The following is a 24,640-nucleotide window of genomic DNA, read 5'->3' on the forward strand; positions in this document are numbered from 1 at the left end:
TTACTTTTTCATATAGTTTATTTATTTCCTTTTTTCCTCATTGGGCTATTTTTCCCTGTTGGAGCCCTTGGGCTTATAGCAAATTAATATGTATCTGTTTCTGCACTATTTGGCCTAAGGAAATCAGGGTAACAAAAGATATATCGACTTCATAAAAGTTTGCCTATAAACTGAAATATCTAAATTTATCCTTTATTTTCCGCTATTTATTTATTTAATGGTTTTTCAAGTACTTATAAACATCAATGTACATTTTCATATAGATAAAGTTCAATTTTGATAAATTCATGGTATATATAACTACGAAAATTCGAAATAAAAATAATGCATTAATTCTCAAAAATATTTGAAGAAGATCAGCTCTACATTTTTACATTTTTTATAAAAAAAGTCACAGAATATATAAAATATATATTCTGTTTTATTCATTATTATTTTTTATGCATTCAAATTAAACTGAATTTGAATTTTACCCAAAAAATATCTCAAAAGTTTTTGAAAATCAGTTTTACATTTTTACATTTTTCATATAAAAAGTCACGGAATATATAAAATATATACTCTGTTTTATTCATTATTATTTTCTATGCATTCAAATTAAACTGAATTTGAATTTTACTAAAATAATACAAAATTATCAGCTGGGCAGGATCAGCTGATTGAACAACCATTGCCAAGTTGGAAAAAATTCCTTCGTAATTCTTGCAATTTGAATCCACCCAAAATCATATTTAAAAAGTTTTCAGTAATTTAAATTACATAAAATGTCATTTTAAATTATTAATAAATGAATAATAATTTAAATAACACGATATTTTTAATTTTATTAGGATTTTCTTTATGTATATATGCATTTCTTAACATTGATGTCTGGACACACTGTCTTTTGTTTACCTGTGTCATGTGACTCAAACTTGAGTCCGATGGCTTACCTGAACTACTATTTCCTCTATAAGTAAGTAATTTTAGGTGTTTTTATTATATTTTATCATATTTAATTAAAGTTCTAAGTATATATGAACGTTTAAAACTGCTTAGACTAAACCAGTTCTTATAAATTACCGAATTTACGATAGAATATTGAAATTTCAAAATCTCATGGCCAGACCTTATGACCGGCCGTGTTTAGGGGCTATATATCTTTATATATTAATTGCTACTATTTGATATATTAGTTTTTTTCGAAGCAGTTACGTTATTTCCTGTTTTATATTATCGTACGAGTTGTAACAGCAATGGGTTTGTCACATACAGTAGCTATTTATATAAGAAAAACTATTTTTTTTAAACTCGCAGCAAATTACGTAAGAAAAATCATATTTTCTTAGATTTCTTGTATTATATTGTTCTGTTGATGATATTTTCATAAGTATATCCATCTTTTTTTTTTAATCACCACCGCCCTACACAAACCCCAGGTGAGAATTGGCCCTTGGGGGAGGTTGTGAACCCCAGGTGAGATTCTGTCTTTAGGGGTGTGTGGCAATGTAAACTACCCTTATGTCTAAGATAATAACAGCTAATCCCAACATAAGAAAATTAACAAAGAAATTCTTATTTACACTAAATTAATGGTGAAATTATAGTTATGGACAGAATATTTCGAGCCCAAAAAAAAGTTCTTCCTGTAGTAATTAATGTGCTTTCACTGAATTTGACCTTCATTTCAATAGTAAATAACCCTAAAACCCTTTTGACCGTCTAAGAAAGTGGATATTTTTCATAAATCTAATGGTTTTTGCCCTCTATGGGCAAAAACAAGCTCCTATGTACTGGCAAGCGGTTTATGATGAGTTGCGCACGTTAACTCCATTTATTATTATTTCTCGGGTAATTAAGTTTCTAGTTGTAGTGAAAATGTAATTTTTTAAGAAAACCAACATTTTTTTCTATAGGAAACGCCAGTCTTTTAATAGAAAAGCTTTTTCCGTCTGTAGCTATCATGAAATTGATTCCTGTTTTTAAAGTGTGCTGTTGGTGATAGATCCCCTACAATAATGCCAGGTGAGAATCTGTCTTTAGGGGGATGGCAATGTAAACTACCTTTAAGTCTTAAGATAATAACAGCTGATCCCAACAGAACGATAGAAAATAAAGAAGTTCTTTATTTCTGCTAAATTAACGTGATAAAACCACTGTTGTAGTAGGTATGGGGTGATAGGCTGTTGGATTTTTTATATGTTCCCCCCTAGGCCTCCAAAGCAGGGGAAGAAAATAATTATTTTTCCTCTCCTCACAGGGCTATTTTCCTTGTTGGAGCCCCTGGGCTTATAGCATCATGCTTTTCCAACGAGAGTAGTAGCTTAGCAAGTAATAATAATAATTCTACAAATTTAATGCCCCTTAGGGTGAAAAGACACCTTGGGAATGACTGTGATAGAGGTACCTCGCTCTAATACCGCTTTCTCCCTAGCACCATTTTCTATATCTTTTAACATGTTCTGATCTCAAGCACCGTGATGTGGCATCACTTGAGGGATTTTTGCACGCCCCGGGCTCGCTTCGCCTGCAAATAAGCACAATCTCACTAATATTCTTCTGGCAAGCAATACGCAGATGTGCATCGCATGCCAGCTGCGTCTCACTATTTCTGGGACCATAATATGTTCAAGCATTATAAAACAGACTTGAGATGTCATATAGTCTTGCCTTATTAGTCGGAGTCTCATATTTCCGGGTGAAGGGTTACGAAATTTGGCGCTATGAGTTAACGTATTTATGACATTTAAATATCTTTTGGAAGAACACTTGTTACTGTACTTAAAATCGTCAAAGTTTGGAAATTGTTACGGAGGAGTGTTGAACTAGGTTAGTTTACAACCCTCACAAGTGTCAAACATGAGACTCATGACTGAAATAAAGATTTTTTTAATTTTAGTGTACCCCCAGAGCACACTTTTCAATGAAGTTAATGAAAACCCAGTACAACCTGTTGTTTAATATTTATCTAGAATCTGATTGGGAAATTTTAGGTGACGCTTAGTCAAATCCTCAGAGGTAGAGATGGGTAAAGTGCAACAAATGCATAAACAGGTCTTTGTCTTGAAACTGCCAATAGCCACTTATTATTATTATTATTATTATTATTATTATTATTATTATTATTATTATTATTATTATTATTATTACTTGCTAAACTACAACCCTAGTTGGAAAAGCACAATGCTACAAGCCCAAGTGCTCCAACATAGAAAAATAGTGCCATAGCCTCTGTACCATGGTCTTCCACAGTCCCGGGTTACAGTTCGCCTGCTTGAGGGTACACTCGGGCACACTATCTTGTTTCTCTAACTCTTGTTATTTTGAAGATTTTATAGTTTACATATGAAAGATTTATTTTGTTGTAATTGTCTTTAAGCTTCTCTTGTAGTTTATTTCCTTATTTCTTTTCCTCACTGGTCTGTTTTCCCTGTTAGAGCCCTTGGGCTTATAGCATCTTGCAATTCCAACTAAGGTTGTAGCTTAGCAATCAATAATAATAATACGTAACGAGAGCTACTAATTGTGACATGGGAAACATAAAACCACAACTTGGAGGAAAGTTATTAAACTTACATTAATTTGAATATTTCTCATTATGGATTTGTGCAAAAAATGTGTTGCGAAAAAATGTCGCGTTATTTACCCAAGAAAAACAAACTAGAACGTCGTTTGTGTGTGGAGATAAACGAAATTTACAGTAATGGAGAAAATAAGTGTTCCTGGTGTCAGATTTTAAACATTGAATTATTTTTTTGCGCCATTTGATGGGCGTAATGTAAATTATAGGCATTTATGAGACCATAATAGTGACCCATGTGATAGGTGTGTGCAGCATATCCACGTACCACCTGGCAGAACAGAGGAGCAGTGATTTATGTTTATTTGCTAGTGAAACGAGCCACGGCATAGCCAAACATGGAGCTTTTGTAGTTAGTGGGAATGAGTTGGAAATTAATGTGGGGAAATATTTACTATAGCACAACACTCCTAATGAAGGAAATAGGAAGTGTTACTTTTGTATAGATACTTTGAAGTGTTCCGATGTAAGTTGGGAGAAACTCCCCTCAAATTGTTTTTGTTTGGACGGGGCTCCCCTCGCTCTCCAAGCGGAAAGGTAGCGAGAAATAGTTACCGGTACATAGAAAAAGGTACACTATTACAATCCAGGGAAGTGCTTGGAATATATTGCTGCTAATGTAGCTTGTATCCTACTATGATATTCAGACTGTAGCTTTCATTCGACTAATGATTTAGGTAGGAAAAGGTGAAAATTATTAGTGTATACATTTATTTTATTTAAGGAGTATTTCTTTAGGTTGGAAGTGTACTTACTTTAGGAAAAACTTTTTCTAAGGAAATGTTTTCCCGTCCTAAGTTATATAAATTTTTGGTCTCTAATGTGAATCCATTGCTATTATGTTAGTTTGCAAGACTTCCTGGTTCAAGGTACAGTACTTCAATCCCAAAAATGTCTATTTTCAACTTAGGTTCAGAGCTTGGTACTGAACGATACGAGCCTTTATATAACGACGGACAGGGACACGTGGATAGAACACTGTCTATGCTAAGCTTCCCCCCCTAACCTAACCTACAAACAGTGTCCTTACCTACAAGCAGTGTCCTCACCTACTTACTTAAAGGGGAGCTAAGACCCCCATGGGAATCCCCTTAGACTGCCCCATTCTTAGCGATAGGATTGAAAATAGGCTACTGAAACTTACTATATCGTAAGAAATTATCTTGATGTGCATTGGTTTATCATTTATTATTATTATTATTATTATTATTATTATTATTATTATTACCTGTTAAGCTACAACCCTAATTGGAAAAGCAGGATACAATAAGCTCAAGGGCTCCATAAGTTTTTGTAGTTTATATATGAAAGATTTATTTTAATGTTGTTACTGTTTTCAAAATATTTTAATTGTTCATTAGGTAAAGTTTTGGATTCAACCAAATTGGGAAATGTATTATATTAATATATTTTCCTAGTAAAGCACGTGATAACAAAACACTTCTTCTCAATACATTATTGTCGCTAATGCATACTTACAGAGAAAAAAAATATTTCAGGAATTGAAGGTCTTGACTTTTTCTAAGTTTATTGTATATCTTTCCATGGGCACGCAAGGTAGCTCTTGTTCGTTTGTATGTCTGTTTTCATCTTACTTGGCTCCGCCCCATTGCGTAATGTGACAATATTTACTTGAATGCGCATTTGCTCCTCCCACTAATGTCGCTCCTCCAATCTAAATACTACTGGGTTCTTTTCAAGGGTTATTATTGGACGATTCATTGGTCTCTCAGTCTTGTTTCAAGGATCTGTTTTTCGTGCAATATAACAGTGTAAACGATACTCTTTTGTTTTTTTCCCTATTTCATTATGGGAGAAACCCGTGATTGTCGTTTGTTTTCGGTTTTCAAAAGTTCCGGTTTCTATATTTTCATCACACGTCATTTTACTGTCATGGATCCTCCGGTACGGTTGTGTGAAATATGTCGTTATTCCTATTTTGATGTGATCGGCCGATTTCATGGGAATTATAATGGAACTCCTGAAGTAGTGAATCGTTTTCTAAGGGAGCATTCCGTATTACCTTTAAGTGTCCAGTGTGGTAAATGTGATTCGCCTTTACATTTTCGTGAGGATAGACATGTGTGGTATTGTACCAAATCTGAACGTATTCCAGTATTTGATGATTCAGAAGAGGGTCAACCACAACCTTCCACATCTTCATCGTCATCTTCCGTTTAAGGTAAGAAGTGATTTAACAAAATATATATACAGTATTCAAATTTACCCCTGGTTAAAGGGGGGGTCGCAGGGGGGGCGAACCCCCCCCCCGGTAGGGGTACAGGGCCCCTAGGTTAGGTTAGGTGGGTTTGTTAGGTTCTGTGGTGCCCTGAAAATTACTGTGGCCATAAGGGGGGGTCGCAGGGGGGGGCGAAGCCCCCCCCGGTAGGGGTACAGGGCCCCTAGGTTAGGTTAGGTGGGTTTGATAGGTTCTGTGGTGCCCTGAAAATTACTGTGGCCTTAAGGGGGGGTCGCAGGGGGGGCGAAGCCCCCCCCGGTAGGGGTACAGGGCCCCTAGGTTAGGTTAGGTGGGTTTGTTAGGTTCTGTGGTGCCCTGAAAATTACTGTGGCTTTAAGGGGGGGTCGCTGGGGGGCCCTACCCCCCTCCCCCCGGTAGGCCTAGTTAGGGGTATGGGGGAGGGGTGCTGGAACATTAATTATTCATTTATTGCAAATATCATTCAATGCCCCAACACCTTCCCCCACCCAAAACCCCGGTTCCCAAAGGGTGTCCCCCATAATTGGTGGGATGAACTAGGGTATACATAGTAAATCTCTAAATCGGTTGGTTTGCAGTCAAAATAAACGTTAAATTCATTGAAACCACACTATTTCTGATGCAACAAATATATTTTTATTGCATTTTTCCAAATTTGGCTGAAACTAAAAATTTACCGTTCATTACTTCCCTCATAGTCTATCTTCCCTGTTGGAGCCCTTGGGCTTATAGCATTCTGCTTTTCCATCTAGGGTTGTAACTTATCTAATAATAATGATAATAATAAACGTAGAATAGTATACGTGGGCTTATTCTCAAGCAAGAGATCTCTAATTTGACATTTGAAGACTGATAGACAGGCTATGGCATTACCCAAGGTAAAGATTAAAGAACAATGGTTTGCTTTTGTGAGTGTCCTTCACCTAGAAGAGCTGCTTACCATAGCTAAAGAGTCTCTTGTACCCTTGCCCCTAAGAAGAAAGTAGCCGCTGAATAATTACAGTGCTGTAGTTAACCCCCTTGAGCAAAGAATAATTGTTTGGTAATTTCAGTGTTGTCAGGTGTATGAGGACAGAGTAGATTGTGGAAAGAATAAGCCAGACTGTTCGATGTTTGCGTAGGCAGAGGAAAAATGGAGTCGCAAGATTTGCTTTTTCGTAGGAACAAATCGCTAGTTTTTAAAAAGTAAACCAAGTCCTCTTATGTTACTCTTCGTGCCCCAACAACACCACAAGTCTCGGATTTAAGGTCAAATTGGGAGCTCGGTGGCGTGTCAGGTGGAGTCGGCTAACTTGTGCAGCCTTGTTAAGTTGTAACAGCTATACCCAGCCTCAAATAGAGGGATCCAGTTTATATTGTTAGGAAAAGTAAATTTTGGGGGAATTTTATTCAGTGCATGAAGGTACACCATTCTGGTATCCTTGTTCGTTAGGCAGTAGAAATTTTTGCACTTAGAGAGTAACTGCTAGACTTTAACCCTTTTACCCCCAGGCTATTTGGAACTTTTCAGCCCTTAACCCCCTGGGGTTATTTTTTTTCAAGCACATTTTGCAGTATTTTTTTAAAAAATTGCTCTAACAGCCTTAATTTTCATCATAGAGAGGTCAGGTTGGTCTCATTCTCTTGGAAAATGCCTGAAGTTTCTCAAAAAATTATCAAAATTATGAAAAAAAAAATATAAATAGCAGTTTTTGTAAGGACGTACCGGTACGTCCATGGGGGTAAAGGGATGAGTTTTGTGAAACGTACCAGTACGTCCTTTGGGGGTAAAAGGGTTAAGATTAGAATCCAGATAGGTTAAGACTATGAAAACGAGTATAGTTTTTGGGCAAATCATAGGTCAGACTATTTTCCAAGGATTAAAACTATCATAGTTGCAAGAAGATAGGTTCTTCTTCGCTAGTCTTGGGGAGTGCCATAGCCTCTGTACTATGGTCTTCCACTGTCTTGGGGTAGAATTCTCTTGAGGGTACACTATTCTATCTTGTTTCTCTTCCTGTTGTTATTTTGACGTTTGTATAGTTTATATATGAAAGATTTATTTTAATGTTTTGTTCTTAAACTACTCATGTAGTTTTTCCCTATTTTCCTTTTCTTCATATATACAGTACCTATATACTGTATACTGTATGTATCTATAATTCTATTTTGTGTGTAAACACATCATACATACATATACCAAAGGCACTTCCCCCAATTTTGGGGGGTAGCCGACAACAACAAGAAACAAAACAAAAAGGGGACCTCTACTCTCTACGTTCCTCCAGCCTAACCAGGGACTCAGCCGAGTTCAGCTGGTACTGCTAGGGGGCCACAGCCCAACCTCCCACATTTCCACCACAGATGAAGCTTCATACTGCTGAGTCCCCTACTGCTGCTACCTCCGCGGTCATCTAAGGCACCGGAGGAAGCAGCAGGGCCTACTGGAACTGCGTCACAATCGCTCGCCATTCATTCCTATTTCTAGCACGCTCTCTTGCCTCTCTCACATCTATCCTCCTATCACCCAGAGCTTTCTTCACACCATCCATCCACCCAAACCTTGGCCTTCCTCTTGTACTTCTCCCATCAACTCTTGCATTCATCACCTTCTTTAGCAGACAGCCATTTTCCATTCTCTCAACATGGCCAAACCACCTCAACACATTCATATCCACTCTAGCCGCTAACTCATTTCTTACACCCGTTCTCACCCTCACCACTTCGTTCCTAACCCTATCTACTCGAGATACACCAGCCATACTCCTCAGACACTTCATCTCAAACACATTCAATTTCTGTCTCTCCATCACTTTCATTCCCCACAACTCCGATCCATACATCACAGTTGGTACAATCACTTTCTCATATAGAACTCTCTTTACATTCATGCCCAATCCTCTATTTTTTACTACTCCCTTAACTGCCCCCAACACTTTGCAACCTTCATTCACTCTCTGACGTACATCTGCTTCCACTCCACCATTTGCTACAACAACAGACCCCAAGTACTTAAACTGATCCACCTCCTCAAGTAACTCTCCATTCAACATGACATTCAACCTTGCACCACCTTCCCTTCTCGTACATCTCATAACCTTACTCTTACCCACATTAACTCTCAACTTCCTTCTCTCACACACCCTTCCAAATTCTGTCACTAGTCGGTCAAGCTTCTCTTCTGTGTCTGCTACCAGTACAGTATCATCCGCAAACAACAGCTGATTTACCTCCCATTCATGATCATTCTCGCCTAACAGTTTTAATCCTTGTCCAAGCACTCTAGCATTCACCTCTCTCACCACTCCATCAACATACAAGTTAAACAACCAGGGCGACATCACACATCCCTGTCTCAGCCCCACTCTCAACGGAAACCAATCGCTCACCTCCTTTCCTATTCTAACACATGCTTTACTACCTGTGTAGAAACTTTTCACTGCTTGCAACAACCTTCCACCAACTCCATATAACCTCATCACATTCCACATTGCTTCCCTATCAACTCTATCATATGCTTTCTCCAGATCCATAAACGCAACATACACCTCCTTACCTTTTGCTAAATATTTCTCGCATATCTGCCTAACTGTAAAAATCTGATTCATACAACCCCTACCTCTTCTAAAACCACCCTGTACTTCCAAGATTGCATTCTCTGTTTTATCCTTAATCCTATTAATCAGTATTCTACCATACACTTTTCCAACTACACTCAACAAACTAATACCTCTTGAATTACAACACTCATGCACATCTCCCTTACCCTTATATAGTGGTACAATACATGCACAGACCCAATCTACTGGTACCATTGACAACACAAAACACACATTAAACAATCTCACCAACCATTCAAGTACAGTCACACCCCCTTCCTTCAACATCTCAGCTTTCACACCATCCATACCCGATGCTTTTCCTACTCTCGTTTCATCTAGTGCTCTCCTCACTTCCTCTATTGTAATCTCTCTCTCATTCTCATCTCCCATCACTGGCACCTCAACACCTGGAACCGCAATTATATCTGCCTCCCTATCATCCTCAACATTCAGCAAACTTTCAAAATATTCCGCCCACATACACACACATATCTATATACAGTATATATATATATATATGTATATATATATATGTGTGAGTGTATGTGTATATATATATATATATATATATATATATATATATATATATATATATATATATATATATATATATTTATTTACCATCGTAGTCTCCTACGCCTATTGACACAGTCATCTCTATAATGAGCTTTTAAAACAATACTTCTCCATTCATCATCATCATCTACTTCATGCTTCATAGTCCTCAGCCATGTAGGCCTGGGTCTTCCTAAACTTTTAGTGCCTTGTGGAGCCCAGTTGAAGGTTTGGTGAACTAATCTCTTGGAGTGCAAAGATCATGCCCAAACCATCTCCATCTACCCCTCACCATGATCTCATCCACATATGGCACTTGAGTAATCTCTCTTATAGTTTCAGTTTCTAATCCTGTCCTGCCATTTAACTCCCAATATTCTTCAGAGGGCTTTGATGTAAAACCTACAAAATCTGTTATTGTTTCATTGTTATACCACGACTCATGTCCATACAGTAACACCGATCTCGCTAAACTGATATATAACCTGATTTTTATATGTAATTTCAGGTGATGTGATTTCAAAATTTTACTTAACTTAGCCATTGTCTGATTTGCTATTTTCAATCTTTCTGATATAAAGTTATCTTTTTCAGAATATTTGTGTGCACCAAGATGGTTACTGGCAAGGATACAAGCAAGTGTATTGACCAACAAAGGACTAGTTTTGCACAGCAAACCTCCACATCAATGATCTTTACCTACTCTTGACATGTAAAAGGTAATACAGTACAGTAGCTATAGATATCGGGTGGAAATAGTCACGGTTATTAGTTATGGTTTCCAGTGAACAACCAGAGGATAAATCTATGATTGGGTTCATGAATTAGAATAATTTTAATAGTTGTATTTTTTAGGCTTTTGTTTGTTTACATAATTAGCTGTGGGATTCAAGTGTTTGCGACTAACGGTATACCGTTAGTAGCATAAAACGGATTTTGAGCGAAGCGAAAAATCTATTTTTGGGTTAGGTAGCCATGTTGTCCTGATGGACGTTCCTTCATAGTAGCTTCCTAGGTTATATTTAACTACAGTGATATATCCCCAGAGAATTTTACCTTAAGGTATCCAGAATTCTAACTCCTGGCGCGAATATCCCTGGCTTTCGCCTTTAGGTATATTGCATAATATCAGAGGACGTATTCTTGACACGCCACATAGCTATCTACACCCCTAATAGCATTTACGCTTCGAGAGGGGAAAGTGGCAAGAATTGTAGGAGGGCTGTTATTAAGGCAACACTCCTACTCATACTATAGTTGAGCGCCAGTATGACGTCACGTCCCGGCGCCATCTTGTCATTCTTTCTCTCGTAGTGATACAAACTCGGTGTTTTTGGATTACTTTATCAGCTATGATGCTTTCTCCACCTTCATCTGCCTCTGGAAAGTTGAGTATTATCTTTAACCCTTTTACCCCCAGGCTATTTGGAACTTTCCAACCCTTAACCCCCAGGGGTTATTTTTTTTTCAAGCACATTTTGCAGTATATATTTTTTGAATTGCTCTAACAGCCTTAATTTTCATCATAGAGAGATCAGGTTGGTCTCATTCTCTTGGAAAATGCCTGAAGTTTCTCAAAAAATTATCAAAAATATGCAAAAAAAATTGTAAATAGCAGTTTTTTGCAAGGACATACCGGTACATCCATGGGGGTAAAGGGATGTGTTTTCTGAAACGTACAAGTACGTCCTTTGGGGGTAAAAGGGTTAATTTGTATAAATGTAAGCTCTTGCCAGTTTTTTTATTGATTCAAGACGTAACGCAACATGAGCTTTTGCCTAACCGGATGGCGTCATGGACGCGGTCGTTCGATATGCAAGTGTCATTTAGTCAGCCAGAACGACGTTCCCGGTATATATTCGCTTTAATAAATTTAGCTATTAAGCATTTTTAGCTAGGAAATTTTATGTTATGCCGATGGTACCGTGGTTTCGGCGATTTAGTTACCGATCCTCACTCATGCTAGACTTCCTAGCCTAGGCACGTAGCCTTACTCTCATGCATGATATAGTTTTCCTAGTGTGATAATTTATTGAAGCTTTAGGCAATATTTTATACATAGAAGATATTACTGTATAAATTTTCCTCTTCCGAGATAGTATACGAGAGAGTTTCGGTAGTCGATTCTCACCGCGCCTAGGCTACTAGCCTAGGGGCTTTAGTATACTTTCATACAAAAGTTTAAAATGAATACACGAGGATCCCACTGTCGACAGTAAAAAGGAAATCATTTGCTGTAACAAAGCCATTGCATCATATTGATAAAAGTGCCTTGATAATAATTAACCTGGATTGAACAGTTTTATATAGAGGACACTGAGCTTCTAAACTGGTCACATTGGTAGACATTTTAGGCTGGTACTTCTATTGTTTTAGCTCAATTTTATTACTTTTATCTTTGATCATCAACTCTATCCATTGGCATCTTCATCCATTACAAGTTATCTATAAAATTGATTGCCGATTTGGCTTGTGCAATGGACTATTGAATAGTATTAAAGGTTTAAAGGCTGCTCATGAATGGCAGAGGCAAGGGACAGTGACATTGCCCTAACGAGCAGAACAATGCCCTAGAGACTAACCATATATACATATTAGTGCACAAGCCCCCTCTCCTCCCAAGCTAGGACCAATAGCTGCTGACGACTCAACAGATAGTCCTATAGGCTCTCCCAAACCCCTCATCCTTAGCCCACAAGGATGGTGAGGTTGCAGCGACCGAAGGAACTAAAGAGTTTGAGCTGGAGTCGAACCCCTGTCTGGCGTTCACCAGTCAGGGGTTTTACCACATCTGCCACCACAATGTGCAATTTTCAATATTAACCTTACCCGGTGATCATGTAGCTGTCAGCTCTGCTGCCCGACAGAAAAAACCTACGGACGGAATACGCCAGCGATCGCTATGCAGGTGGGGGTGTACATCAACAGCGCCATCTGTCGAGTAGGTACTCAAGTACTTCATGTCAACACAGAATCAATTTTCTCTCTGTCGTGCCACTGACAAGACCTACTAAATACGCTGTTACTAACTGGATTTGTTTTCACAACTATTTGGTGAAGTACACTATTCTAGTTTTGAGCTTTCGCTATGCAGGGGTTTTATCTTCATCTCAAAACTTGAACTCGTTTTGGATAGTTTTAATTATGGTGACAAAGAAAGTATGGACTCTTTCACTTTTAAATGGCCGACCCTTCCCTTAGAAGGAAGTGTGTTTAGGTTTTTGTAATTTTGCCTAACACGTTATAGATCCACATATTTTATATCTCTCCGCCTTTATTAGGCCTCTTCGATTAACTTTCCATTTATTTTAAACATATAAAATAATTTTTTATGTTTTGTTTATATGCGACCTTTCCTTTTAGTAGGCGGTCCGAAATTGGAACCGAAGTTAATCAACGTTGAGCCCATTAGCGGAAAGAATTTAAAACTGTTTAAAATTTAATGTTTTATGAAAGAATCTCTTTGATAGTTTTCGTACTGTTTTTCAAAGATGAACTCACGTTTAGTTTTTAGACTACGCAGTTGTTGACGTTCAGGGCGTTCAACATGCGCTCTATCGTTACGATAGAGAGAGAGTATCACGGTTTCACTTTGCAGTAAGAGTAAATCGTTTCTGACGTTTCGTTCATTCTTTCTTAACTTTAATGTTTTAAATTCTAAATTAAAGGAACTTTTTATTTGGAAAACCTTTCAGTTTGTTCCTTTTAGTCAAATAACATGTTTTTTTTGACGATTTTTAATTGGGCTCTTCTCTTAAGTGCGAAATCAAGAGAGAAAGAGAGAGAGAGAGAGAGAGATAGAGACGGAGGGAGAGAGAGGAGAGAAAACGTTCCGTTCAAGCGGGTAACGTTGTTTCTCGTGTTACTCTCCTCCCTAGTCGCTGTACGGGGAAGAAGATAAAACGTTTCTAGGGTTTTATTCTTGTCCCCAGGCTATGTGCGGTGAGAGATTGTAAACGTAGCTTATTTGAACTAGTGTTTAGTCTCTTTCCCAGCCACTGAATTTTTTATCTTTATATATGTTTTCTGTTTTTTGCTAGCATTATACGACTGATTTCGCATTACTACCTTTTAATGAAGGGTAGAATTGCGTATTTCACGTAGAAATCAGTAAAAGTTTCGATTTCAGTGAAATTAGTGCAAAACAGAAAATCGAAGTGATAAAGTGATATGCGCAAGTGTTACAGTGTTGCGTCCGAGGGTTCGTCTGTTCGTGCCTGTCGTTCACCTAGTCCGGGACCTCTTACAAGCTCCCAAGCCCAGGGGAGAAGTAATGTCGAACGACTTATGGGTTCCTCAGGCCTTGATCACGAACAGACGTTTTCCCTCCGTGGTTTCGGGCGTATCTACCCAAGATCGCCCCACCCACACAAAGACGAGAGAGCCCATTTATTCCTCGTCTGCGGAAGAGGTTTCTCGTAAGAAACCATGGACCAAGGTCTCGCAGCTTTTTAAGTGCAAGTCGGTCCCTTCCGTGCAAGTCCAACGGCCCAGTTGTAGCCACTGGGTCAGTTCGGACTCGCTGCAGTCTTCCGACGACTGCACACCTCCTAAGAGAGGCAAAGTGGTACCGCAGCAGGCAATAACTCCGTCTGTTGCCGCACCAGCTGCTGTAGACCCGAAGTGGTCTGCTGCAGTCTATGCAGACTCAGCTAGCTTCCTTTATGCAGGAGTATCGTGCGGAGAAGGTTGACGCTGCACCCGTTAGCCTACAACCAGCCACGGTTGTGCGCCCAGCTGACGCTGAGGCTGCCTGCTCCCACACTCCGGCTGTGAGAGCTCCACCACCTATGCGCAGTCGACCCTGCCAGACGCAAGTTGACGTTCGCCGACGCGCGGAACCCTCCGTTGACGTGCGTGAGCTACCACAACAACAGGAGGGTGGAGTTAAGCTGCCGTGTTTTGACGCGGTGCGTCAACCTCCGCATTCTAGAGTTGTTTTGACTGCCCAGTATAGACAGTCAAAGCAGTCTCGAGTGAACACTGTATGTCCACACGCACCCGTTGTGGTTGACAGTTCAGTTGTTGACAGTTCACAGACTGTCAAACAGTTACATGACGTTGCCTTCTGGTCTGCTACTAATGCACCAGTGAGAGACTCACTGAGATAACCTAGCTTTTCTCGGACAAGGTTCCTGTAGATGAGAAAGTGCTGTTCTCCCTCCTACTGATATTCCTTTGAGGACTCTGTCATTTGGAGAGGAGCCTTAAGCTGCTTAGCCCCCTATGGACTTTAATTAAATCATGATGATTTTTTTTAAGGATCTTCGTCCGGATCTTGTAACTGCTGCTCCTCGTTCGCCTAAACGTCAGAACTTACACTAGGCCTAGCTGCTTCGAAGCCGTTGTTGTTAAGCTAGTGCTCTCTCGCTCTCCTAGAGAGCGTTACGTTGGCTAGGCGACTGGTTTTGCACCAGGAGGAGTTTTAGGGATACAGCCTTTGCTTTCCCTTCTTTTAAACTGGCTTATAGAGCGAGAGTCTGATAAGACACGAGAGAAGTTCTCGGCTTGGGAGTCCTTGCCTCTGCCCAGATGGACTTCTCAATTCTGGTAAACTCGCCCTGGCGCCTAGCCAGGAGACGCTCCAAGTTGTTTACAGGTCAACTTCTCACATTTGTCGAGCCTTTGAAGTGTTGCTGTACTATTATGTCACACATAACAAGGCTTCCAGGGATGGTAAATGGTTCCGCCTCAGTCGCTAACCCCGTCTGTTGCCACACCTGCTCCCGTAGACCCTATGGGCTTTGCTGCAAGACATGCAGTCCAAGCTTGTGTCCTTGTTTCAGGACTTAAGTGCGGAGAAGAACCTTCTGGCCAACAACCTTCCAACCGGTTGGTTGTGCGCCCTGTTGACGCTGAGGTATCCTACTCGCGTCTGCCAGTTGAGGTGGTTCCTCCACCGATGCGACCCAGTGTGGGTTGCCAGTCGCACGTTGAAGTTAAGCGACGCTCGGAGGTGGTTGTTGACGTTCAGTGTGTCACTAGGAATACGTTCAACAACCAGCAGAGGTGACTTGTTGTGACGCAGTGCGTCAACCTCAGCAACCCGGTAGGGTGTTGACTGCATAACCCAGACAGTCTAGACAGTTCGGGTTGACGCTGTACTTCCTCGCGCACCCATGGTTGTTGACAGTTCACAGACTGTGCAGCAATGCTATGCGTCCGGCTCCGTCACGCATCCACCAGTGCGACCGGATTCGGCGAGTCAGACGTTGCCCACTCCGTTGCCGTTTCCTCATCAGTTTCGGATGAGAAACCCTCTGATGAGGACGTTGCTGAACAAGACGATCAACCCCCAGCCCTGCTATCCATCCAGAAGATGCTGAAGAAGGAACGCTGCCCAGTCAGGCTGTGGATGAGTCTGGTAGGGACACTGTCATCCGTGGATCAATTTGTGTCACTAGGAAGACTACACCTCCGTCCTCTTCTATTCCATCTAGCTTTTCACTGGAAAAGGACAAGACGCTAGAAGCGGTCTTGATCCCGGTTTCCGGAAAGATAAAGTCTTGTCTGACTTGGTGAAAGGACTATATCAACCTTAGAGAGGGTCTTCCCCTGACTGTTCAGACTCCCAACCACGTTCTCTTCTCGGACGCATCGGACGTATGCTGGGGTGCGACATTAGACGGTAGGGAATGCTCGGGATTATGGAACTCGAGTCAAAGGATAATGCATTTCAACTGCAAGGAGCTACTGGCAGTACGTCTGACCTGGAAAAGCTTCAGGTCTCTCCTTCAAGGCAAAGTGGTGGAGGTGAACTCGGACAACACCACGGCTTTGGCGTACATCTCCAAGCAAGGAGGGACCTACTCGCTGACATTGTTCGAGATCGCAAGGGACCTCCTCACCTGGTCAAAAGGTCTAGACATTTCACTAGTAACGAGGTTCATCCAAGGCAACTTGAATGTCATAGCAGATTGTCTTAGTCGGAAGGGACAAATAATTCCAACAGAATGGACCCTCCACAAGGATGTATGCAAGAGACTTTGGGGCACCTGGGGCCAGCCAACCATAGGTCTCTTCGCAACCTCGATGACCAGGAGGCTCCCAATATTTTGCTCACCAATCCCGGACCCAGCAGCAGTTCATATAGATGCCTTTCTACTAGATTGGTCACATCTAGATCTATATGCATTCCCTCCGTTCAAGATTGTCAACAAGGTACTGCAGAAGTTCGCCTCTCACGAAGGGACAAGGTTGACGCTAGTTGATTCCCTCTGGCCCGCGAGAGGATGGCTCACCGAGGTACTTCGATGGCTAGTAGACGTTCCCAGAACACTTCCCCTAAGGGTGGACCTTCTGCGTCAGCCACGCGTAAAGAAGGTACACCAAGGCCTCCACGCTCTTCGTCTGACTGCCTTCAGATTATCGAAAGACTCTCGAGAGCTAGAGGCTTTTCGAAGGAGGCAGCCAGAGCGATTGCTAGAGCAAGGAGAACATCCACCCTTAGAGTCTACCGATCGAAGTGGGAAATCTTCCGAAACTGGTGCAAGTCAGTATCCGTATCCTCGACCAGTACCTCTGTAACTCAAATAGCTGACTTCCTCTTATATCTGAGGAAAGAACGATCTCTTTCAGCTCCCACTATCAAGGGTTACAGAAGCATGTTGGCATCAGTCTTCCGTCACAGAGGCTTAGATCTTTCCAACAATAAAGATCTACAGGACCTCCTTAAGTCTTTTGAGACCACGAAGGAGCGTCGTTTGGTTACACCTGGTTGGAATTTAGACGTGGTACTAAGATTCCTTATGTCAGACAGGTTCGAATCGCTACAATCAGCCTCCCTGAAAGATCTCACCTTAAAGACACTTTTCCTGATATGCTTAGCCACAGCTAAAAGAGTCAGTGAGATTCATGCCTTCAGCAAGAACATCGGATTCTCATCCGAAACGGCTACATGTTCTACAACTTGGTTTTCTAGCCAACACGAGCTGCCTTCTCGGCCTTGACCAATATCGTTCGATATTCCAAACTTATCGTATGGTTGGAAATGAACTAGAAAGAGTCTTATGTCCTGTAAGAGCTCTTAAGTTCTATTTAAAACCTTTACGAGGCCCGTCTGAAGCTTTATGGTGTTCAGTTAAGAATCCATCTTTGCCTAGGTCAAAGAATGATTTATCCTATTTTATCAGACTGTTAATACGAGAAGCTCATTCCCATCTGAGTGAGGAAGACCAAGCTTTGCTGAAGGTAAGGACACACGAAGTTAGAGCTGTCGCAACTTCCGTGGCCTTTAAACAAAATAGATCTCTGCAAAGTATAATCGACACGCAACCTATTGGAAAAGCAAATCAGTGTTCGCGTCTTTTTATCTTAAGAATGTCCAGTCTCTTTACGAGAACTGCTACTCTCTGGGACCATTCGTAGCAACGAGTGCAGTAGTGGGTGAGGGCTCAACCACTACAATTCCCTAATTCCATAACTTTTTTAATCTTTCTCTTGAAATGTTTTATTATTGTTTTTGGGTTGTCCGGAAGGCTAAGAAGCCTTTCGCATCCTACTTGATTTGGCGGGTGGTCAAAGTCATTTCTTGAGAAGCGCCTAGATTAGAGGTTTTGATGAGGTCCTGTTGTATGGGTTGCAACCCTTCATACTTCAGCTCCTAGGAGTCGCTCAGCATCCTATGAGGATCGCGAGGCTCAGTAAGGAAGACGTACTTAAAAAAGCAGAGTAATTGTTCAAGTCGACTTCCTTACCAGGTACTTATTAATTTTGTTTGTTATTTTGAAATAACTGCTAAAATGAAGTACGGAATACTTAGCTTTTAATGTTAACATGTATGCTGGTCTCTACCCACCCCCCTGGGTGTGAATCAGCTACATGATCACCGGGTAAGGTTAATATTGAAAAATGTTATTTTCATTAGTAAAATAAATTTTTGAATATACTTACCCGGTGATCATGAATTAAAGGACCCACCCTTCCTCCCCAATAGAGACCCAGTGGACCGAGGAGAAAATTGGTTCTGTGTTGACATGAAGTACTTGAGTACCTACTCGACAGATGGCGCTGTTGATGTACACCCCCACCTGCATAGCGATCGCTGGCGTATTCCGTCCGTAGGTTTTTTCTGTCGGGCAGCAGAGCTGACAGCTACATGATCACCGGGTAAGTATATTCAAAAATTTATTTTACTAATGAAAATAACATTTTAGAAATTAAGACAGTTTTGATAAAAGTAAAAAAGGAGATAGAAATGTTAAATTATAATGGGATTGAAGTTATTTTTCTTCCCAGGTGACATTACTTGTGATTTTTCTATTGTCTTTTCGGGCGAGGAAAAATTATTCAAGTAAAGGGAAAAATTAATAATCCAGTAATAGGTTGGCCAGGGCACCAGCCACTCGTTGAGATACTACCGCTAGAGAGCTATGAGGTAATTTGACTGACTAGACAATACTATATTAGATCCTTCTCTCTGGTTACGGTTCATTTTCCCTTTGCCTACACGCACCGGATAGTCTAGCCTATATTTATTTACGTATTCTCCTGTCCTCGTACACCTGATAACACTGAGATTATGAAATTCTTCTTCACCCAAGGGGTTAACCACTGCACTGTAATTGTTCAGTGGCTACTTTCCTCCTGGTAAGGGTAGAAGAGACTCTTTAGCCATGGTAAGCAGCTCTTCTAGGAGAAGGACACTCCAAAATCAAACTATTGTTCTATAGTCTTGGGTAGTGCCATAGCCTCTGTACCATGGCCTTCTCTCTTGGGGTAGAGTTCTCTTGCTTGAGGGTACGCTGGGGCACATTATTCTATTTTAATTCTCTTCCTCTTGTTTTGTTCAGTTTTTATTGTTTATTTAGAAAATATTTATTTTAATGTTGTTACTGTTCCTAAAATATTGCATTTTTCCTTGTTTCCTTTCCTCAATGGCTTCTTTCCCTCTTGGTGCTCCTGGGCTTATAGCATCCTGCTATCTTTTCTAGGGTTGTAGCTTAGCAAGTAAAAATATGTTAGAGTACATAGAGGCACCCTAGGAAAATCAAGTGTGACGAAACAATATGTAAACATATGTGCACATCAAGAGCAGCATTTTATGAGATGAATCCTCTGTTTCTTTAAGCTGATTTAGAGCCATTTATGGAAAGTGTACCGTAACAAATGCAATTTTGAGGTCTAATTTTATTTTTTCCAAATAAGAGCCTGTGCTACTTAACTATTAGCTGCTTCATTCTGTTCATTATTTTTGATTGAATACAATTAGCATCCATAATTTTCACCAGGCTTCCCTTACTGGTTATACCGTATCTGCGATCCTTCTGGTTAGTTGTCTTGGCACAAAATCATTGTTTTCGATCTTTGTTACTATTGTAAATACGCAAGTTGTACTTTGACCTCTGAAACATTGGGAAGGATTTCAGTCCTGCTCACCCTTCATAAACTTGATCCAAAGCTCGTAAAGCAGTGGTGTGTATATGTGAAGCATTTAACCCTTTTACCCCCAAAGGACGTACTGGTACGTTTCACAAAAGCCATCCCTTTACCCCCATAGAAGTACCGGTACGTCCTTGCAAAAAAAATGCTATAAATTTTTTTTTTTTTCATATTTTTGATAATTTTTTGAAAAAATTCAGGCATTTCCCAAGAGAATGAGACCAACCTGACCTCTCTATGACAAAAATTAAGGCTGTGAGAGCAATTTTTAAAAAATATACTGCAAAATGTGCTGTTAAAAAAATAACCCCCTTGGCGTTAAGGGTTGGAAATTTCCAAATAGCCTGGGGGTTAAAGGGTTAATTACTAAGTGCTTCTCCGAGTAAGTGGCTTGTAACACTTTCTCAAATAAAGATGGTTGACGGTACAATTTGTATGTTTCAAATATTTTCTCTGGTCATAAATCAAGAAGGTTTTTTGAATGATAAAGGATAGAGAAGTAGGAAATTTTATCGACATATATAGGAAAAAATATTTGTACATACATACATACATATACCAAGGCACCTCACCCAACTTTGGGGGGTAGCCGACATCAACAATGAAACAAAAACAAAAAGGGGACCTCTACTCTCTACGCTCCTCCAGCCTAACAAGGGACTCAACTGAGTTCAGCTGGTACTGCTAGGGTGCCACAGCCCACCCTCCCACATTATCCACGACAGATGAATATTTGTAAATTAATGAATATATAAAATGTAGACATGCATCAATTTTGTCATTCGTAAACGTCCGTTACTGTCTGGATCACATTCTATCTGACTTGTCGTTTTTTTATTACTGCTGTAAATAGTAGTGGAATTTTAAGATGTACGTTGGAAAGTATAGAAATAATATATTGTATGATGATTGAATTGGCTTTGTACTTACCTTTGTATTAACTTTACAGGCTGATAGATTAAGGAGTCGAAACAAAGTTTGAACGTCGTCCATGGTGAGTGTTCCGCTTTTATGTTTTCCTTCTGCATTTGCTTCCTTTATACTTTGCTTTCATGTTTTCTTCTATAAGGTCTAAAATTTGAGAGGTTAATGTCATGGAATGAGAGAAAACTTTAAATTATTTAAATTTTGCCAAGGCCAATGTTTCTGCAGTACAGAGTGCAGGCCTTGTTTAGTAAACTTGCCTTGTAAGTAATTTTTCTACTAATGTGACGTCATTTAAAGGAAGTCTGGTAAAAACATATTGTTTTATGTGATTTGTTCTTTATTGTCAAAGGTCTGTAGTGAGGATCATAAGACTCTGAACATAAGTTATAACAAAACTATAACAGCTTTTTACATTCCTATATCCTAGTACTCATACATATTAACTATGTACGATGGCCAGCACACAAACTCAATTCGGTACATTTAATTGACTTCATTTTGCAACCACATTGTGAGGACTTGCATCCTTTCTTGCAGCCACAACAAATTATTCTTTACCAATATTTGTTGCCTATAGCAATGCAGTCCTCAGAGGCTCCCAACTTCGTCCACATCTTTGCCAACCCTGTATTACAGGACTTTGTAAATCAGGATTAGTATTCAAAACCTACTCCTTGATTCGTAACACTTCTGTGTTGTTTCAGAGCACTGTCTATACAAAGAATGTTTTCCAGTTGTCTTCCTTTTTAGCAAACTGTTCTCTCCTTGCTTTATTTACTAAATTCTGTTCACTCATTTTATCATAAAGGAGAGCAACTAAATTTTTGAGGACTGCTATGCATAATATTGGTATGTCTAATGGACACCTTGCAAGTTTGACAAAGGCTCCTGTAACCTGTGGGTGTGTGTTCCAAGCATTCCAACACTGATGCTTTGCCTCTTCCAGCAAACAATGATGTGTCACAACCTGTAGATGCATGGAATATAGCATGGGCATGGCAAGTTCAGCATCAAGAGATGATACAGTCTCGTGGACTTGTACACCTTATGCTACTACCCATAATTCTAGCATTTCCATTCTCCCAAAATGACCTATACACAAAAAAATATGTTGCTGTTCTTATTAGGATCTCTTGACAGGCTTTGTCAGCTGCATCCTTGGTGTAAAGAATCACACGTCACTTCCTTATGAGAGCAGGGAGATAAGATCTCATATCGTCCCTGTCTTGAGTACTTCGACACATTCTGTCCCACTGTGACACACACGTCCTTTTCTGATTGTCTTCTCTGCAATATTTGGGAGCTTAAGTATTCAGAGTTCTCTCTTGTCACTTGCTTACGAAATCATTATTCCAGTGTGCTGGAATTCTTGCAGTTAGTGCAACACGTCTACGAGTTTCCATCCCATGTTTAAACTTTTAAGGGTGTCATGCTGGTAGACATTCCTCACACAAAGGCAAATAGCAGTCTGAAGATAGAAGTTTATGCGAGTAAAAACTTCAGGATGACATAGCCATTAATGGTTGTAGTATCCCCAGGCTCAAGATTATGACTGCTCCAACCATGATCACAACGTTTTTTGGGATCACTTACCCCTTTGGTATTATCATCTCCAAGCAGCTAAATAATGTCACTCTTACCTTTTGGGAGTTTGCTGTGCATCATATTCAGATCTACTTGAAAAATATGGCTGGTTTTCATGTTTAAAAAGTTCCTCAAGATTTTCATTCCGAGTTTGTGAAGCAATGCACAACTTTGAAAATAATTTATCACTTTTTATGTCAGCCACTGAACATTTTTCCTGTTTCTTCGTTCAAATGTGGGCAAGTATAAAGTTTTGTTCTTCTGGATGGGATCTGTGAATTTTATTCCTCTCGTCTCTCTTTCTACCTCTTAAACATTACGACATCCTCTTTCCCAGACTTAACCTCCATACTCTACTTCCATAAATAGTAGGTTGTTCATCATTTTGTCCATGTAGACTAATTATGCCGCATAGGCTACGTGGCTCAACATGAAATTAGACTAACGAACACTTCAGTTATGCCAGCACTTTAAATACACTATCCATTCTGTCTAGAACTGTTCTCTCAAACCAAGCTGTAAAGGAAGATGGATTTTGTGAATGCAGGCTAATAAATCATGAAATATATTCATTAAAAATAATAGCGATATTCCTCTCTAAATATGCCTTGCACTGTTGTTCATAACCACCTATTCATGCTCTAGTACAGAATCGACTTCTAGTTGTTCTTTCATACACTCTTACTCTTGTCATATTCTTTTTGCTCAAAATCTGACCTTTTATTGAGCTATTTGATCCTCCGTTGTAAATTTGGCTTGTCATTCGCAGCCACTTATACTTACCCCTACACAAATCACTGAGGTCATTATTTTGTGTTAGTTTTATCACCTTTTATCCATTTCTCCAAATGTTACCACCATCCATTCCTGACATTACTGTTTTCATTAATCTAAGTCTCCTATGCATGGGCATTACACAACTAGCTATGCTGTATTTTGTATAATCATATTTTGTATTATAGCACATCATAGCAGAATGGCCCTGCTGACCACAATTTCAGCACCCCTACGAATTGAATCCACGTATTATTGCTCTATGGCCTTGTTTTTTACACTGGTGGTGTTTGACTTGCTTTACTGTACTAACTCACACAATGCCCTTTCTCTGCAACCAAAACGTATATCTGCCTTCATTCATGTTATGACCCATTCTGTTACACCTAAAACCCTTTTTAAATTTGACTTTCATTCATTCATTCTTGTATCCTTTTCATGACTTGGTCTCGTGTGTCTTCAGTCTACCATTCCTGGTACATTATAAAATCTTCTACAGTCTAGTTCTCACACTTTCATTCCCATAGTATTTATCCAGAAACTTTGCCATAACATTCACCGAGTTACACATTATTGAATCTATACAATACTGTAAGTCATTTGCTCTTGGATACTTTTCTCTGCTTTCTCTCCCACATACACTCTACATTATAACTCATGATCTTCCATTAGTTCTTATACTTCATTTTCAAATGGGTAAATTCTCACACGTATGAAATATTTAAATTCTCGTCCCTTACATCCTCATTCCCTGTCTCCAGTCTATGCCATATATATCTTCAATCATTTTCCCCCTTCCTTCTACAAACTCTCCCTTCTATCTTATTCTTGTATCTTTTTATTCTTCTCGCCTGATCACTCGCACTCGTAATAGTCTTTTAAAAATGGCGTACTTCCCATACATAATTAACAAAAGAAACTGCATAGTTTTTGCACCCATGATCTGTGCTTATTGCATCTCCACATATCTCATTCCTTTCAGCCAATACTTTGGTATTATTATAGAGGCCCTGAAGTTTGTTGACAACCCCAGTTACAACAGATGTAAAGTAGAGAAAGCCA

General features: G+C 39.8%; 1 long non-coding RNA gene across 2 annotated transcripts in view; it reads left to right on the top strand.

Annotated features, from left to right (window-relative positions):
* The first annotated feature begins 888 nt into the window (after nt 1–888).
* LOC137635650 (uncharacterized) overlaps nt 889–24,640 on the top strand; it is a 39,101-nt gene continuing 15,349 nt past the window's right edge. For both annotated transcript variants that reach the window (XR_011042745.1, XR_011042746.1), the window contains exons 1-3: nt 889–955; nt 10,508–10,632; nt 21,243–21,287. This is a non-coding gene — a long non-coding RNA (uncharacterized lncRNA). The remainder of the gene's footprint in view (nt 956–10,507; nt 10,633–21,242; nt 21,288–24,640) is intronic.

This window comes from Palaemon carinicauda, unplaced genomic scaffold (assembly GCF_036898095.1).
Source record: "Palaemon carinicauda isolate YSFRI2023 unplaced genomic scaffold, ASM3689809v2 scaffold155, whole genome shotgun sequence".
In the NCBI taxonomy this organism is placed as follows: domain Eukaryota; kingdom Metazoa; phylum Arthropoda; class Malacostraca; order Decapoda; family Palaemonidae; genus Palaemon; species Palaemon carinicauda.